Genomic DNA, 15,020 nt, shown 5'->3' with positions numbered 1-15,020 from the left:
AAAGATGAATCTAGGATGCAGTAAAGAATTTCAGAAACAGCCAGGATGAAGCAAAGGTTGTGAGCTTATTAATCCTGTGGATAGAAGCTCACACAGAATTAGGATGGCTCCTGCATGATGGCCTGAGAGTGGACTGGAGAGAGACTTGAGATTAGGTGTCATTGCAAAGGGTATGTGAGGTGGGCAGGGAGGGAGGTACAGTGGGAGAGGGAGAAATGGGAGGATTTTTATGGCTCTCAAGTTACATTGCTGAAAGAATGTAATTCAGAAAATTTCAAGATTAAATTACATTAAAGCCTATATTCAGGTTTTTAAATTAACTATAAGAATATTTTTACTCTTTAAATGGGTTCTATTTTTCCATTAGGAAAAAAATATTCAATAGGTTATTAAAAAGTAAAAAATGAAAATAAAAAGCAATGCTTTTGAATGTGCTTATTCCTTTTAAAGTTTCTTTCAGTAAATTAAATTGTAAGGTGATTATGTGACTTAGGTGAGAGAATAGAGTGCTATCATCATCCATCTCAAGGCTACAAGTATTCTGCCCCTAAGTAAGCATAACTGCGTTTTTTATTTTCTGCTTTTGAATGCTTTTCCACAGGGAAGTCTGTGCACCACGTGAGTACCTAATAATGCCCACAGAGGGTGCCAGACTTTATGAGATCTCTCGGAACTGGAGTTACAGACAGTTGTGAACCATCGGGTAGGTGTTGGGTATCAACCCTGGATCCTCTGGAAGACATCCAGTGATATTAAAGAATGAACCCTATCTTCAGACTCTAGTTTATTTGTTGTTATTTTTAAACATTATTTGGGATGTCTTTAGGAATAGTTGCATCATATCTGCAGGTAATTTTGGCTCTATCAGTTGGCTTGAGGTTTCTTGAATGTCAGAAAAATGTAAAAACGATTACAGGGTGAGGGGCTGTGTGTTCCCTCTCATATCCCCTTCAATGCCCTGTCTTTCTGTCTTATTTTGGGACAAGCAGACCTCCCCATGCACAAATATAAATATAGACTATCGTATATCGCAGGATACAAAAGTCAATCGAGAATGAACAAATGATCTACACAGGACTAGAGAGACATCTCAAAAGTTAAGAGTGCCTTTTGCTATTGCAGAGGACCTGACTTCAGTTTCCAGCACCCATATGGTGGGTGACAGATGTCTGTAACTCCAGATCCAGGGGAACTGACAGTCTCTTCTGGTCTCAGTGGGCATCTGCACTCAAACGTGTATTTGGCACACAGAGACATACAGGCAGACCCTCAGTAAATAGGGAAAATAAACCTAAAAGAAGTCCAAATTACAACCTAAACATGAATCTTGTAGCAGAATACAATTGGATGTTCAGGTTCATGAATTACAAACAAACTTCTTAGATATGGCAAACCCCCTTTCATTAAATGAAGAACTGGAGTGTTACGAATTCCATAAAGTGAGAAAATATCTATTCTTCCAAATATATGATAGAAACATATTTTTCTTACCTGGGAAAATGAATGTGGGAAATTGTATATCAGATGACAGTCTTCTTGTATCCAGAATACAGAAAGCTTCTAAAGGAGACACTAAGAAAATAGACAATTCAGGAAATAAAACTTGACCAGAAGGGTGAGTAGATGCTCCACTCAGAGAAACATACAGCAGCAACATCCTTAACACTTAGGGAAGAGAGACAGGTTGTAGTAATAAGGGCGGCGGGGCTGCGTCCCCGGCACCCGGCCGCCCCCACGGCTAGCTTTACCCAAAATAATTACACGGAAACTGTATTCATTTAAACACTGCTTGGCCCTTTAGTCCTAGCCCTTACTGGCTAATTCTGTTATCCCGATCAACCCATCTCTAATAATCTGTGAGCACCGGTCTTACCGGGTAGATTCTAGGACGGAGCTTCATCTCGTGTGTCTGCCCAGGAGCGGGGCATGGCGTCTCTCTGAGGCTTCTGCCCCCGAGAGGAGAGCTGTGGAGTCTGAGCTCACTTCCTCTTCCTCCCATCGTTCTGTTCTGTTTACTCCTCCCACCTATCTTCTAACCAATAAAATGGGCCAAGGCAGTTCCTTTATTAGCCAATGACCTTCCTCCATCAACAGGTGACTCTGAGGGGACTCTAGACAACCCCATAAAATACTCAGAAATAAAGACTTGTCATACAAAGACCTGGCAAGTTTGTGGAGGATGACTCTCCCATACCCACTGCTGGTGGCCATGGAAAACAGGATGATAACTTGGAAAAATCTTTTTCTGTTTCTTCATATGTTAATTGTCATCTGGCCATCACAACCCAAATATATAACCTGGAGAAAGAGGACATATTTTCTTTTAAAGACTTATTTATTTCAGTTCACAACAGCTTTATATACAAGACACTGAAATTGAAAACAACCTCAGCAACAGGCAACAGGCAAAGACTCATTTCCCAAAACCAGCATGGCAGTTTTCAACTGTTAACTCCAGTGCCAAGGGATTCAATATCCTCTCTTGGCTTCCATGGGCAACAGGCATGCATGCGTTCTTCATACCTATATGTAGGCAAGCATATATACACATGAAATAAACTAAATTATAAAACTTGCCGTGTAGCTATACAATGCTACACTATTTAATATTAAGAATGAACAATTATCATGGGAAACAAAACAGATAAATTTAAACATATATTCAAGATGAATGAAGGCCAGATGTCTCTAAACTCTGGTTCTATCCTAATACATTCCAGCATATATAAATTTGTCTATAATATCAGATTGTTGTATTTTTCTGCAGACAGGGTTGGGCAGTGGTTGGGTATGAGAACCTAAGTAACATAAAGAAACTTTATGGATTGGTAAATAATAATGAAACTTATACCTACCTGAGTATAAGAAGATGTCTATTGTCATTATGGGGAAAAGTGGAAAAATACAAATTACGTTTTATATTTGGTGACTTGGACTTCAGAGATTGCCCCATGGTTAACAGGACTTGCTGTTCTTACAGAAGACCTGGGCTGGGTTCTCAGCACTCACTTGCTGGCCCACAATGGACTGCATATCTGTTTCTAGGGGAAACAACACCCCTTTCTGTCCAAAGCAGCACACCCTGATCCTGAAACCAGAGCAAAAGAAACATACACTGACCCTGAGACTAGAATCAATTCACTGGCCCTGAAACCAGAGCCCAACGTTTTAAAAAGGCCAGTGAAATAAACACACTTTGCCCCTGAAACCAAAGGGACAGAAACACACTCTTCCACTTACCAATTCAGCGAAACAAACTAACCAATCTCTCAACATAAAAGGAACCAATCCCAGAGCAGGAAAACAAGCTAATCACTGAACATGAAACCACCCTGTACCTGTTCAGTTGGGAGCTGCCTTTCACACTCTTGCAGGGTCAGCCACCTCCTGGACTCTTCCCTCCCAGTGAATCTCTTGAATGAGGCTTGGGTAAGACCTTCTTTGCCTAAGAAGAACAGAGAAGCAATGACTTCAACTGGGGTCAACTGGAGGAGAGGGGAGCAGAACTGGAAAAGTTTCTCTTAGCAGAGCAGAGTTGTTACTCTTCTGAGGATCTAAGCAGAGCTGTAACAACCTGGCTAGGGTAACCCTCCCCTACCAGAGCAGAGCTGTTAATTTGGGGCAAACTTTCCCTGAAGCAGGGCTGTGAGCTCCTAAGCTTAAGGTGAATTTGCGGTATTCATTGATGCCATCTTAAATGGATTCCTCTAGCCAATACTGGGACAAATGGAACATGGAAATAGAGAACGGCAATAGATGAAAACAGTTTAGGAAAATGGGTGTTGAGCCATACTGATATAAGTCAGCACATGAGTAAAGAAATATGGAGATAAGTAAGCAGTGTACTACACACCAGGTCATCATTGAAGAGGACCAGGAGAATTATAACACATAACCTATCACAGCAGTAAGTGATTAACTAACTTTCACAATATATATCCAGGGACATATTTGCACAAGCATGAGTATATACACAATACACACTAACAATATTCAATGTAAACACACAGCTCTCACCTCGAAGGAAGAAGTGAGTTCATTCTGGAATCAAATATCTGTGAATAAACATGATTGAGACAGGTTTATGTTAGTACAAATTGCATGTTACAATGTGGAAACAGTTTCATGAAGTTTTTATAATAACAGAATGAAGAAACTATAGACTCTCCTTCAGTGCATTGGAGATAATATTAAGTAGACTATTATGGTAAAGCAGAGAAACCTCAGCTACTAGCTGCTATGTGATGACACACAGTACTTTGACTCGCAGAAGCTTAGAGCTTTGTTAAGGAGACATATTCTGATATTTTAAATGTCAGGTCCAACGTCATCTGTTAGTGACAAGGTGTTAGGTAAGTCCAACACAGGGGGCCCAAGGAGTGGCTACTCATGGGCTCAAGAGAACACAAAGGAAACTGTAATTAGGCATTGGGACTGCGACTTCCACCATCTCCATATCACTGCAGGTCTAAGAGTCAATCAACCAGGCTTTGCAGACCAGCCTCTGCCAAGGAATTCCTGTACACACACACACAGACACCTCTCATTCTCACTCTCCTAGCTTCCTGGTATTTACTGAGAGCTCAAGGGGTACAATCACGTTACAACAGACTCATCTCTGACCACACACAGGATGGTGAGAGCTACTAAATTATGTGGTCTGAATGAGATTCCTGTGACGATGGCCATGGATTTGTCTCTGGGACATTTCTCTCATTTGTTTCAGACTGTCAATAATAACCTGTAAATGCCGATAAGAATTTAACGACAAACTGCATTACACATCAAATAACGTTTTCATCATGGGATAATCCATGCTTTCAACAAAAAATATCCTTTGTAAGTTTCATTGACACTTGTTTCCTGACAGTTTACAGAAGATTTAATAATTTGTTCACAGAAAAAACAATATGTATAAATTTGTTTAAAAACTAATAGCAGTTATAGATGAATCAAAAAGTACAAATATTTGTGCATTATCCCGACAGATAGATCCATAGTGCTGATAGGCCGAGAGATTTCCAAACATTGCTGAATTGGAGACAACCTGTCTTAATGAAGGTCAACTATGTTCGCAGCTCAAACAATTCATTATTAGTAAGATGTCTGTTGATTCAAAACTGAGCTACAGATTGGATGCACTAACAACAAAATAGCACTTATTCTTTTTAAAAATTGAGTGGATAACTCTAAACATTGTAGACTAAATATATAGCTTGTGTAAACCTTAGAAACAGACAAATGTTAGAGAACAGCATTGCCTGATAGGAGACCTCTGTTTGAACCTACAGTAATTGGACCAGCATGCTATTGAATCAAAGTTGGCAAGAAAAAGTCCAAAACCAACATTCCACGCTCACATCCACACATTTACAGACCACTGCCTATATCGAGTCAACATTTTTCCTGTACCTGATGCTGGCATCAAGCTTGTGTGTAGTGCGTGTAGTGTGTGCTGAGAAGAACTGACCATACTCCTGCTGCAGCCTCCCAGGCACTGGGATTACTGGCATATGTACCATGATTGGATAATTGGAGAACTGATGTTTCACAAATAAACAAGGCAATTTGATGCATAAAGATGGCCTTTCAGGAAGCAATACTGAGGCAAGTGTATATCCATACCCACAAATACAAACTAGGACCTACATCGTATCATATGTGAAGACCATTCAAAATAAATTACAGATGTAAAAATATAAAAATCAGCCTATAAATGTCAAACAGAACACAAGAAGAAAATCCCTGTCACTGAGTGCCAGGCAAAGATTTCGCAGACAAGACACCGAATAAAAACCGTAATTGAAGAACAAGAGAAGGTGGGATCTTACAATTTAAAATCTCCCGCTCTTCCAAAGACATGGATGAGAATTGAGATGATAAGTCTGAGGCTAAGAGAAAAGTTAGAAATACATATATCTGATAAAACATTTCTAACATTTCTATGAAACATACGGAAAACCTCAAATGTCAGCGAGCAATCTCACGCACAGAGTGGGAAGTCGGGATCACAGAGTGCTCATTTGGCCTCATTTCCCTCCTGCTCACTCTCCGACAACTCCCCTCCTGGACAATGGCTCCAGCACAGCCCTGTACAGAACAGCACAGGAGGAGGCAGAATGGTCCCAAGTCTCTCTCCTTCCGGAGAAACACAGGCTGCAAGCACGAGGTAGGAGTGGTCCTACTTGGGTCTGGAATCCCTGCATCTGCCTCCCAACCCTCAGAAAGATTCTGGTGCTCACCTCCGGGAATCCATAAGCTCAACACAGTCCAAACACCAGGAACTGAATGCTCCTTTCCAGGACATCGTCCGGTCGCCATTTGAAAAGAGTCGCCATAATGACCCCGGTTTCTATGACAACCGTAATGCTGCCTCCCCCTTAGTAACCAGGAATGGCTCCGCCCAGCCCTCCCTTACTTCCTCTCAAAGGAAGAACTCTTCACCCTTGTTTTCACCCAAGAAAGCATACCCATTAGAGAAACTGTCCCCACTACGAATGCAGAGCTTTTCTTTTTTTTTTTTCCGCTCTGTGAACAAAGCATATCCCTAAAAGCCCGACCACATTGTACTCACCAGACCATGGTGGTATCTATGGAAATGTCGTCACAAAGATGAACATTGCTGTCACGGTGACAAATGAGCAATTTTATCCAATAATTAGCTATGCATATATAACCTCATCACGGGACTTTAAATTCTGGGACACCTTGTACAGAAACATCCTGAAAAAAGAAAATCAAAGGTTAAAAGTATTGTTTTGGAGATGCCGGGGCTCAAACCCGGGGCCTCATATATGCGAAACATGTGCTCTACCTCTGAGCTACATCCCCACACCTGGTAACAGCTTCATCAAAGCCCTTGTGAAGTCAGAGGAACCGCGCCAACGTTCAGCGTCTCTGCAAAGGGTCTGCATCAGGTCCTTTGAGCATACTGGATTCCAGGTTGAGTTTAGTGCTTTGATAGGATTCTTGGGACATTTGTTGCATGAGAAAACAATCTATTTTCAATCAAAGGAAAAATAATAACAATAAAAATAATAACAACAACAATTATAAGAGCAAACCTTATGCTCTTTGAAGCATGGTAAGCTAACAATGAATGATACTTTGAATTACTCAGTCCCATCAATTTTACTTCAACTTTACCTGCAGGTCGTTCAACATGCCAGTATCATGGGGAATTAATAATAATATGTTGCTGATATGCGGTCATATTTGAGAGTATGAGTAGCTTCCTGAAACCCTCTCTAGCATACCTCCTTTCTCTTTTAAAAGACGCCTTAGTTTCCGGGCTTGAAAGGCAGTTTTTATAATCTTGGTCAGGCTGCTCATTTTGTTTCTTAACGTTGCCAATACTGTCCATCACTCCATTTATGGCAATAACTAAATGTGCGGTAGCTATTGGTTCACAAAACCCTAAGGTGCTGTCACTTTCTGCATGTTTATGTTTCTCACTGCATGCTTTGTAAGTTTCAAAAATGAGAGGTTTTCTGAAATATGTCCTCTTTTCATACATCACCTAGTATATGTCTCAATATACAAAATCATTAAATAAATATTTCATGTATGTTCAGATGAGTTAGAAAAGTGAGTATTTTTAAAATAAAACAATCTATTTTTTTCATTTACATACCATCCAAGTTTCTATTCCCTCTCCTCAGCAAATTCCCTCTTCTTACCCGTCCCCCCAACCTTCATCTACTCCTCAGAGAAGGCAAGGCACATTGCCCAGAGGAATTAATACCTGGGGCTTTAATTTAATTCATTGGTCCATGTGTCTGCTTTTATGCCAATACCAAACTGTTTTTATCACTACAGCGCTATGGTGAAGTTTTAATTCAGGGATGGTGATGCCTCTGGAAGTTCCTTTATTGTACAGGATTGTTTTAACTATTGTAATTTTTTTTTCACATGAAGTTGAATATTGTTCTATTAGTCTGTGAGCAATTGTGTTTGGATTTTGATGGGCATTTCTTTGAATCTCTAGAATGTTTTTGGTAAGATTGCCATTTATATTATGTTGGTCCTACCTATGCAAGAGCATCCATGAGCGTGGGAGATCTTTCCATTTTCTGATATCTTCTTCAGTTTCTTTCTTTAGAGACTTAAAGTTCTTGTCATATAGGTGTTTCAGTTGTTTAGTTATAGCTACCCCAGTATAATTTATATTTGTGGCTCTTGCAAACAGGGATGTTTCTCTGAGTTCTTTCTCTTTATTTTATCATTTGTATATAGGAGGGCTACCGATTGTTTTGTGTTGATCTTGTATCCTGCCACATTACTGAAGGTGTTTATCTGCTGTAGGAGTTCTCTGGTAGAGTTTTTGGGGTCACTTATATGTACTAACATATCATCTGCAAATAATGAAAGTTTGACTTTTCTTCCTTTCCAATTTGTATCCCTTGATCTCCTTTTGTTGTCTTATTGCTCTAGCTAGGTCAACTAATACTATATTGAAAAGATACGGAGGGAGTGGACATCCTTGTATTCTTCCTAATTTTAGTGGAATCACTTTGAGTTTCCGTGTAATTTGATGCTGGCTGTTGGCTTGCTGTAAATTGTTTTTATTGTGTTTAGATAGGTTCCTTGTATCCTGATCTCTTCAATACTTGTACTCCAGATGGGACTCAAACTACCTCATATTCCACATATAGCACTTGGGGCATATACCCCAAGGACACTTCAACCTCCCAGAAGGTCACTAGCTATTCCATGTTCATTTCCACTCTATTCCCAATAGCCCAAAATTAGAAACAACCTAGATGTCTCACAATATAATAATGGATAAAGAAAATGCTGTCCACTTATATAATAGAGTATTATTCTTATTTCAGAAAAAAGACATCATGATATTTGCAGGTTAAATGATGGAACTAGAAAAAAATTTCTGAGTGAGGTAACCAGGACTCAGAAAGACAAACATAGTATGTACTCACTTCTAAGTGTATATTAGATGTAAAGCAAAGGGTAACCAGGCTGCCATCCAGAGCTCCAGAGAAGCTAGGTAACAAGGAAGCCCCAAGGAGGGATGCATGGATCGCCCTGGGAAGGGGTTATTAGATGAAATCCCCTGGGTAAACTGGGGGTGAGGAGGTGGTGAAGGCGAGGCAATGGTGAAGGAGAACATGAGGGAACAGGATGGTCATAGAGAATGGAGTGGGAAAGCAATGAACGAGGGAACTTGATAGAGAGAGTCACTATGGTTTTAGGGAGAAACCTGGTGCTAGGGAAATTCCCAAGAATCCACAAGGATGATCCCAGCTAAGATTCCTAGCAGTAGTGGAAAGGGTTCCTGAACCGGCCTTCCCCTATTATCAGATTGGTCACTACCCCAACTATCATTATAGAGGCTTCTCCAGTAATTGATGGACTCAGATGGGCCTTCTGTATGTGGAGAGATAGTTGTGAAGTTTGGACTATCTGAGGGGGCCCCCAGCAGTGGGATCAGGATCTATCCTTGGTGCTCAGCCTTGTTTGTTGGTGCCCATTCTCTGTGTTGAGGTGTGATGCTATCCTTAATGCAGGAAAGAGGGACTTGGTACTGCCCCAAATTAATGTGCCCTTACCCCTCGGGAGGAGTAGAGAAGGTGTGGGCTGCTGTGGGGATGCATGGGGAGTGTGAGCAGAGGGAGAACTGTGGTTGGAATGTAAAATGAAATTTAAAAAACAAATTGATGAATTTAAAAAACAATAGAACAAACCCCCCAAATCCTCTTAGCCAAGACTGGTGGTTCATGCCTACAATCTCAGCACTTAGCACGTGGAGAAAATAGAATGCAAGATACAATAATAAACATTATTTTTTATTTTTCTTTATTTTTGTTTTATTATATTTTATTTTGTTGTGGTTTGTTGTTATATCTTAGAAGCCTGTTTTTTTTTAAAATGAGAGACAGAAAGGAAGTGGACCTGGATGAAAGAGACTGGGTGGAGCTGGGAGGAGTAGAGAAAGGGAGTCAGGAGAAATTGTATTCAGATTATAGTGAAATTGAAAAGAATCTGTTTTCAATACAGGGGGTGGAGAAAAGTTTTAAAAAGAGAAGATCATTGTAGGACTTCAAATTAGAGGAAACTTATTTAAGTTTCTGTGCCAAATGATAAAGTGCATATAAATATATATCTATATCTCATGCAACATGTGGAATATATCATACCTGAAAATACGGTTGCTATTTATCTGACAGTGCTGGTGAACATGGTGCATCTCACTGTGCACTTCTAATTTCTAGGTTTCATGCTGAATGTGAAGAGACAAAGAGAAGACCGATATGTATAGCTGAGTCCCAAACTTTGCCTCATCCATACCCTCCTGAGCCCATACAAGCATGCACAGAGGCAGAACCTTTCCCTGCCCCTCTAACAACAGCTAAGGCAATGAACAGAGGCTGCTTTGTAATAAGGCATTTACTTTTGATGCTTTCCTCCCTTTAGCAGGGCAGAGTTCTGGGAAGATAGCAAAGGAGGGAAAGAGGAGAAGGGGGAAGGGAGGGAGAAAGAGAGAGAAGGGGGTGTGGAGAGGGAGACAGTGGGAAGAGTCAGGCTTCCAGCTAGAGTCAATTTACCACACCAAACAGCCTGGGAACCCTTTGGGACTAAGAGGTTATCTGGGTTGTTGGTGCATATTTTGAGTGTATTCACTCTTGATTTTAGCTCCATTGTAGCCAGGCCTACATTTTCCTCTAGCTTTATGCGCAGAGATTTCCAGGGCCAGTCCTTTTCCATTAGCTGAACTCAGTTTGCCCATCTGTATACTGGGACTCTGCCTTCTAATCTTGGCTCTCAGTGCCCTTTTCAGCAGGCTATGCTTTTGTTTATGAGTAGGTTATTCTTCTACCCCGATATGTCTGCTCATGCTAGATATGGGCCATGTTGTATCTGCTCCTGTACTCAGCCTCATGGTTCTTTTGTGAGGCCCTCCATTTGCGCTCCTTAGACTGGGGAGGGGAGTCCCTGCTAATTCTTTATTCTTACTAAGTGCCTGTTGTATGCCAGGTGCTGTCTTCCATGCTACCAACTCCTCTTGGCCGCACTTGTTATAGATCTGCTTGGATTAAATGCCCCTTCTCCACCGAGTTTTCTGTGGCAGGAGTGGCACCTTTCTCTTGGTGTTCTTTCTCCTCTACCTAACCTCAACAGAGCAATGTGCTGCTAATCCCCTTCTCAATTGTCTGTAACTAGGTCTCTGACGTCAACATTCAAGTCTGCATCATTTCCAGAACATGGGAGACATACCTCCTCTTGGTACCATGCAGACTTAGGCCTGTAGTGAGGCTTTCCCTTCCAAACCTTTCCTGCCCTTTCTGGAGACTAGGACAATACTCCGTGCTTTCCACTGCCCTCCACTCTGCCTCAGCCAATGGATCCTGAATAAATAGCTGCGGTGGATTTAGGAGGTTGCCGGGGCAGTGGGCCTCTGCCTGTGTTTAACAGTACCTGAACACACTTTAAAAAAAAAAAAATGGAGAGCTCACCATCAGATTCAGACTCCTTCCCTTCTATTGGGAAATCCTTCTTTGAAAGGAGCTGAAGTCTATCTCTGAGACCGGGAGCCATATGTAGTCAGCTAAAGAAAGCTCCTGGACACCAGGCAAGGCACCCACCCCCTCAGCTATAGAAATTGTATCCAGAGTCAGACGATCAGCTCCAAGCGATATAGAAATTAAATAGAGGGTTGGATCCTCTGATTTGACTCAAGAGTCCTGGTCATTGCCTATGGACCTTCCCGACCTTAGACTCAGGAATGTGGTGGCTGAGGACATGACCCAAGTCTTCCCTATGCTGACCACCTATCTGCAGACTGTTCATGGCTAGTTTCTGGAACAGAAATATCTGACCCTGAAACTTTGGTTTTTAGCTCCACTACCACTATGCCTTCATTCCACGTCCCCTCATTCCTCCCTGTTCTGATTGGTGTGAAAGGAAAGGCAGATGACATTAATGCCCACTATGTGACAGATACTTTCTTACATGCTAGCTACTATGTCTCATAATGCTGTGCAAGCATGTAGCATTGTTATTCACATATGATGAACACAGTAACTGAGACCTGAAGCAGTGGAGGTATAATTTTAGTTTTGCATTGCTCTGGTTATAGTAGCAAGTTTAAAAGGGCAGGTTTTAAAGCCAGATTTCATGAATTTGAATCTCAGCCCTTCCACTTCACAGCAGTGTGACTGTGAGCAAGTTACTCAACCTCTCTGAATCTCCGTGTTCTTACTTCTAAAATGGTAGTAATTATGCTAACAATTTAAGAAACATTGTGATGACTGACTATATATAACACCAAAGGCCCAAGTTGTTAACATTGAATATCATATCAAGGATTTCTTATAACTATTATTGTGTTAATTTTTCTTGCTAGAATTTATTGAACCCCCATTAAAGACTGGGTATGCTAGGCATTCTGCATTTAAGATGGTCCCTGACCTTAAACCAAGTGTGGTGGCTCATGTTTGTAATATCAGCCTATGGGAGGATGAGGCAGAAAGATTGCCACTGTCTCAGCGGAATCAGGTGTAGAGTGATAGATCAGAGCACCCAGCCTCCTTTTCCGGTCTCTGTGCAAGAAGGGTACACCACATGTATGCACACATGTATGCATAGAACACACACACGTGTATGCACAGAACACACACACTCATGTATGCACAGAACATACAAATACACGTGTATGCACAGAACACACATATACATGTGTATTCACAGAACACAAAATACACACACATGTATGCACAGAACACACAATACACACGTGTATTCACAGAACACACACATACACGTGTATGCTCAGAACACACACATACACACACATGTATGCACAGAACACACAATACACACGTGTATTCACAGAACACACACATACACGTGTATGCTCAGAACACACACATACACACACATGTATGCACAGAACACACACATATCCACGGTTTAATTTATTCAGTTGTATTATTTCTTAATATATAAGGAACAGTATTGGGTAGATTTTATTGATTTTTTTGGAGCATAGATTAGTGTTACAGTTTTACTCTAACCCGAATATTTCAGGCTTTGCAAACCTTGTTATAATAGCGACTTAAGAAACACAGGGTTTGGGGTGAAGAATTTGCTTAGTGGTTAAAAGCTCATCTTCTCTTGTAGAGGACACAAATTTGATTCTCACCAACCAAAACCCATAGCTTCCAACCACTTGTAACTCTAGCTGCAAGGATCTGATACCAATTTCTGGACTTTAGTAGGAGTTACACTCATACACACACACACACACACACACACACACACACACAGAGAGAGAGAGAGAGAGAGAGAGAGAGAGAGAGAGAGAGAGAGAGAGAGAGAATTACAAATAGAACAAAACCTTAAAAAATAAAATAACATGTTTTAATATTGAGTTGAGGAGAGGGTTCCTTGGCTAAAGGGCTTGTTGCCTAAGAATGAGGACCTAGATTTTATTACCCAGCACCCAATTAAAAGTCAGATCTGGTATATGTCGATAACCACAGTGTTGCAGGGGACAGAGGCAGGTGAATCCCAATGTATCACTTGTCAGAGAATATAATCAACAGTTCTCATCAACAATAGAAATTAGTATCAGCAGACCAAAGCAGTATAAATAAAATGAGGCAATTTTGTGGTAACATTCTTGAGTTATGGCATGAGGACACACAGAGTGAGGGCAGAGGATTGTAATTTTGAGACTAGTCTGAACTTCATGATACTGTCTTAAAAACGAAAACAATCAAACAAAACCCAGCCAGGCATGGTGGTTTATATTAATCCCAGGACTTAGGAAATAGGTAAGTGGATTTGGGGAAATTAGAGGCCAGCTTCTATGTGATGACTTTCAGTACTGACAAAGTGACATAGTGAAATACTGGCTCAATTTTTTTTTTTAATTGGAGTAGTGGTGGCGGCACACGCATTTAATCCCAGCACTTGGGAGGCAGAGGTAGTCGGATCTCTGTGAGTTCGAGACCAGCCTGGACCACAGAGCAGGTTTCAGTACAGGCTCCAAAGCTACACAGAGAAACCCTAAGGAAAAAAAAAAACTTTAAAAAGGCAAAATATTAGTGTCCAGGTAAAATCTCGGTTTCCCTCTCCCTCTTTATGTCTGTACACGAGGGTGTATATGTGTGTGTGTTCTGGGCATACACGTGTCTGTATGTGTGTGTTCTGTGCATACACGTGTGTATGTGTGTTCTGTGAAGACACGTGTGTGTATTGTGTGTTCTGTGCATACACGTGTGTATGTGTGCTCTGTGAATACACGTGTTTGTATGTGTGTTCTGGGCATACACGTGTCTGTATGTGTGTGTTCTGTGCATACACGTGTTTGTATGTGTGTTCTGGGCATACACGTGTCTGTATGTGTGTGTTCTGTGCATACACGTGTGTGTATGTGTATTCTGTGAATACACGTGTTTGTATGTGTGTTCTGTGAATACACGTGTGTGTTGTGTGTTCTGTGAATACACGTGTTTGTATGTGTGTTCTGTGAATACATGTGTGTGTGTTGTGTGCATACATGTGGTGTACCCTTCATGCACAGAGACCGGAAGAGGAGGCGGGGTGCTCTGATCTATCACTCTACACCTGATTCCGCTGAGACAGCATCTTTCACTGAACCTGGAGCTAGGCTGGCCATCTGCAGGCCCCAGAGATTTTGGGGTCTCCACTCTCTTCAGATTCAACAGTCCAGGGGTTACAGGAACCTGCATGGCCACAATCAACTTCTTACAAGGATTCCAGTGTCTTTTGTGTCTGAATGGCAAGGACACTTAACCAACGAGTACTCTCTCCAGCTCCCAATTAAGAAATTTCTTTTGTTATTTTTTTGTGTTTTTTTAATTTAAATTTCCATTCTAAAATTACACTTCTTCCGCACCTCCCATTCCCCTCCCGCCTCCCCCACACCTTCCTCCCTCCCCTCCCTCCTTAAGAGAGGGCAGGGTACCCTGACCTGTGGAAAGTCCAAGGCCCTCCCCTTTCCATCCTGGCCTAGGAAGGTGTGCATCCAAGTAGCC

At 41.3% G+C, this 15,020-nt stretch overlaps 1 long non-coding RNA gene and 1 other non-coding gene across 2 annotated transcripts; both read right to left on the bottom strand.

Annotated features, from left to right (window-relative positions):
- Window positions 1–3,024: 3,024 nt before the first annotated feature.
- On the bottom strand, window positions 3,025–6,301 carry LOC121436757. The gene is made up of 4 exons (XR_005972763.1): window positions 6,243–6,301; window positions 4,018–4,055; window positions 3,339–3,445; window positions 3,025–3,088 (listed from the first exon to the last, which is right to left on the bottom strand). It is a non-coding gene; the product is annotated as an uncharacterized LOC121436757 (long non-coding RNA).
- A 458-nt stretch (window positions 6,302–6,759) lies between these two features.
- On the bottom strand, window positions 6,760–6,831 carry Trnaa-cgc. Its single transcript has one exon. It is a non-coding gene; the product is annotated as a tRNA-Ala (tRNA).
- Window positions 6,832–15,020: the final 8,189 nt, after the last annotated feature.

Source organism: Microtus oregoni, unplaced genomic scaffold, assembly GCF_018167655.1.
Source record: "Microtus oregoni isolate MIOR12 unplaced genomic scaffold, Mior012 000050F_003, whole genome shotgun sequence".
NCBI lineage: Eukaryota > Metazoa > Chordata > Mammalia > Rodentia > Cricetidae > Microtus > Microtus oregoni.
This window is presented reverse-complemented; position numbering and strand designations above follow the sequence as displayed.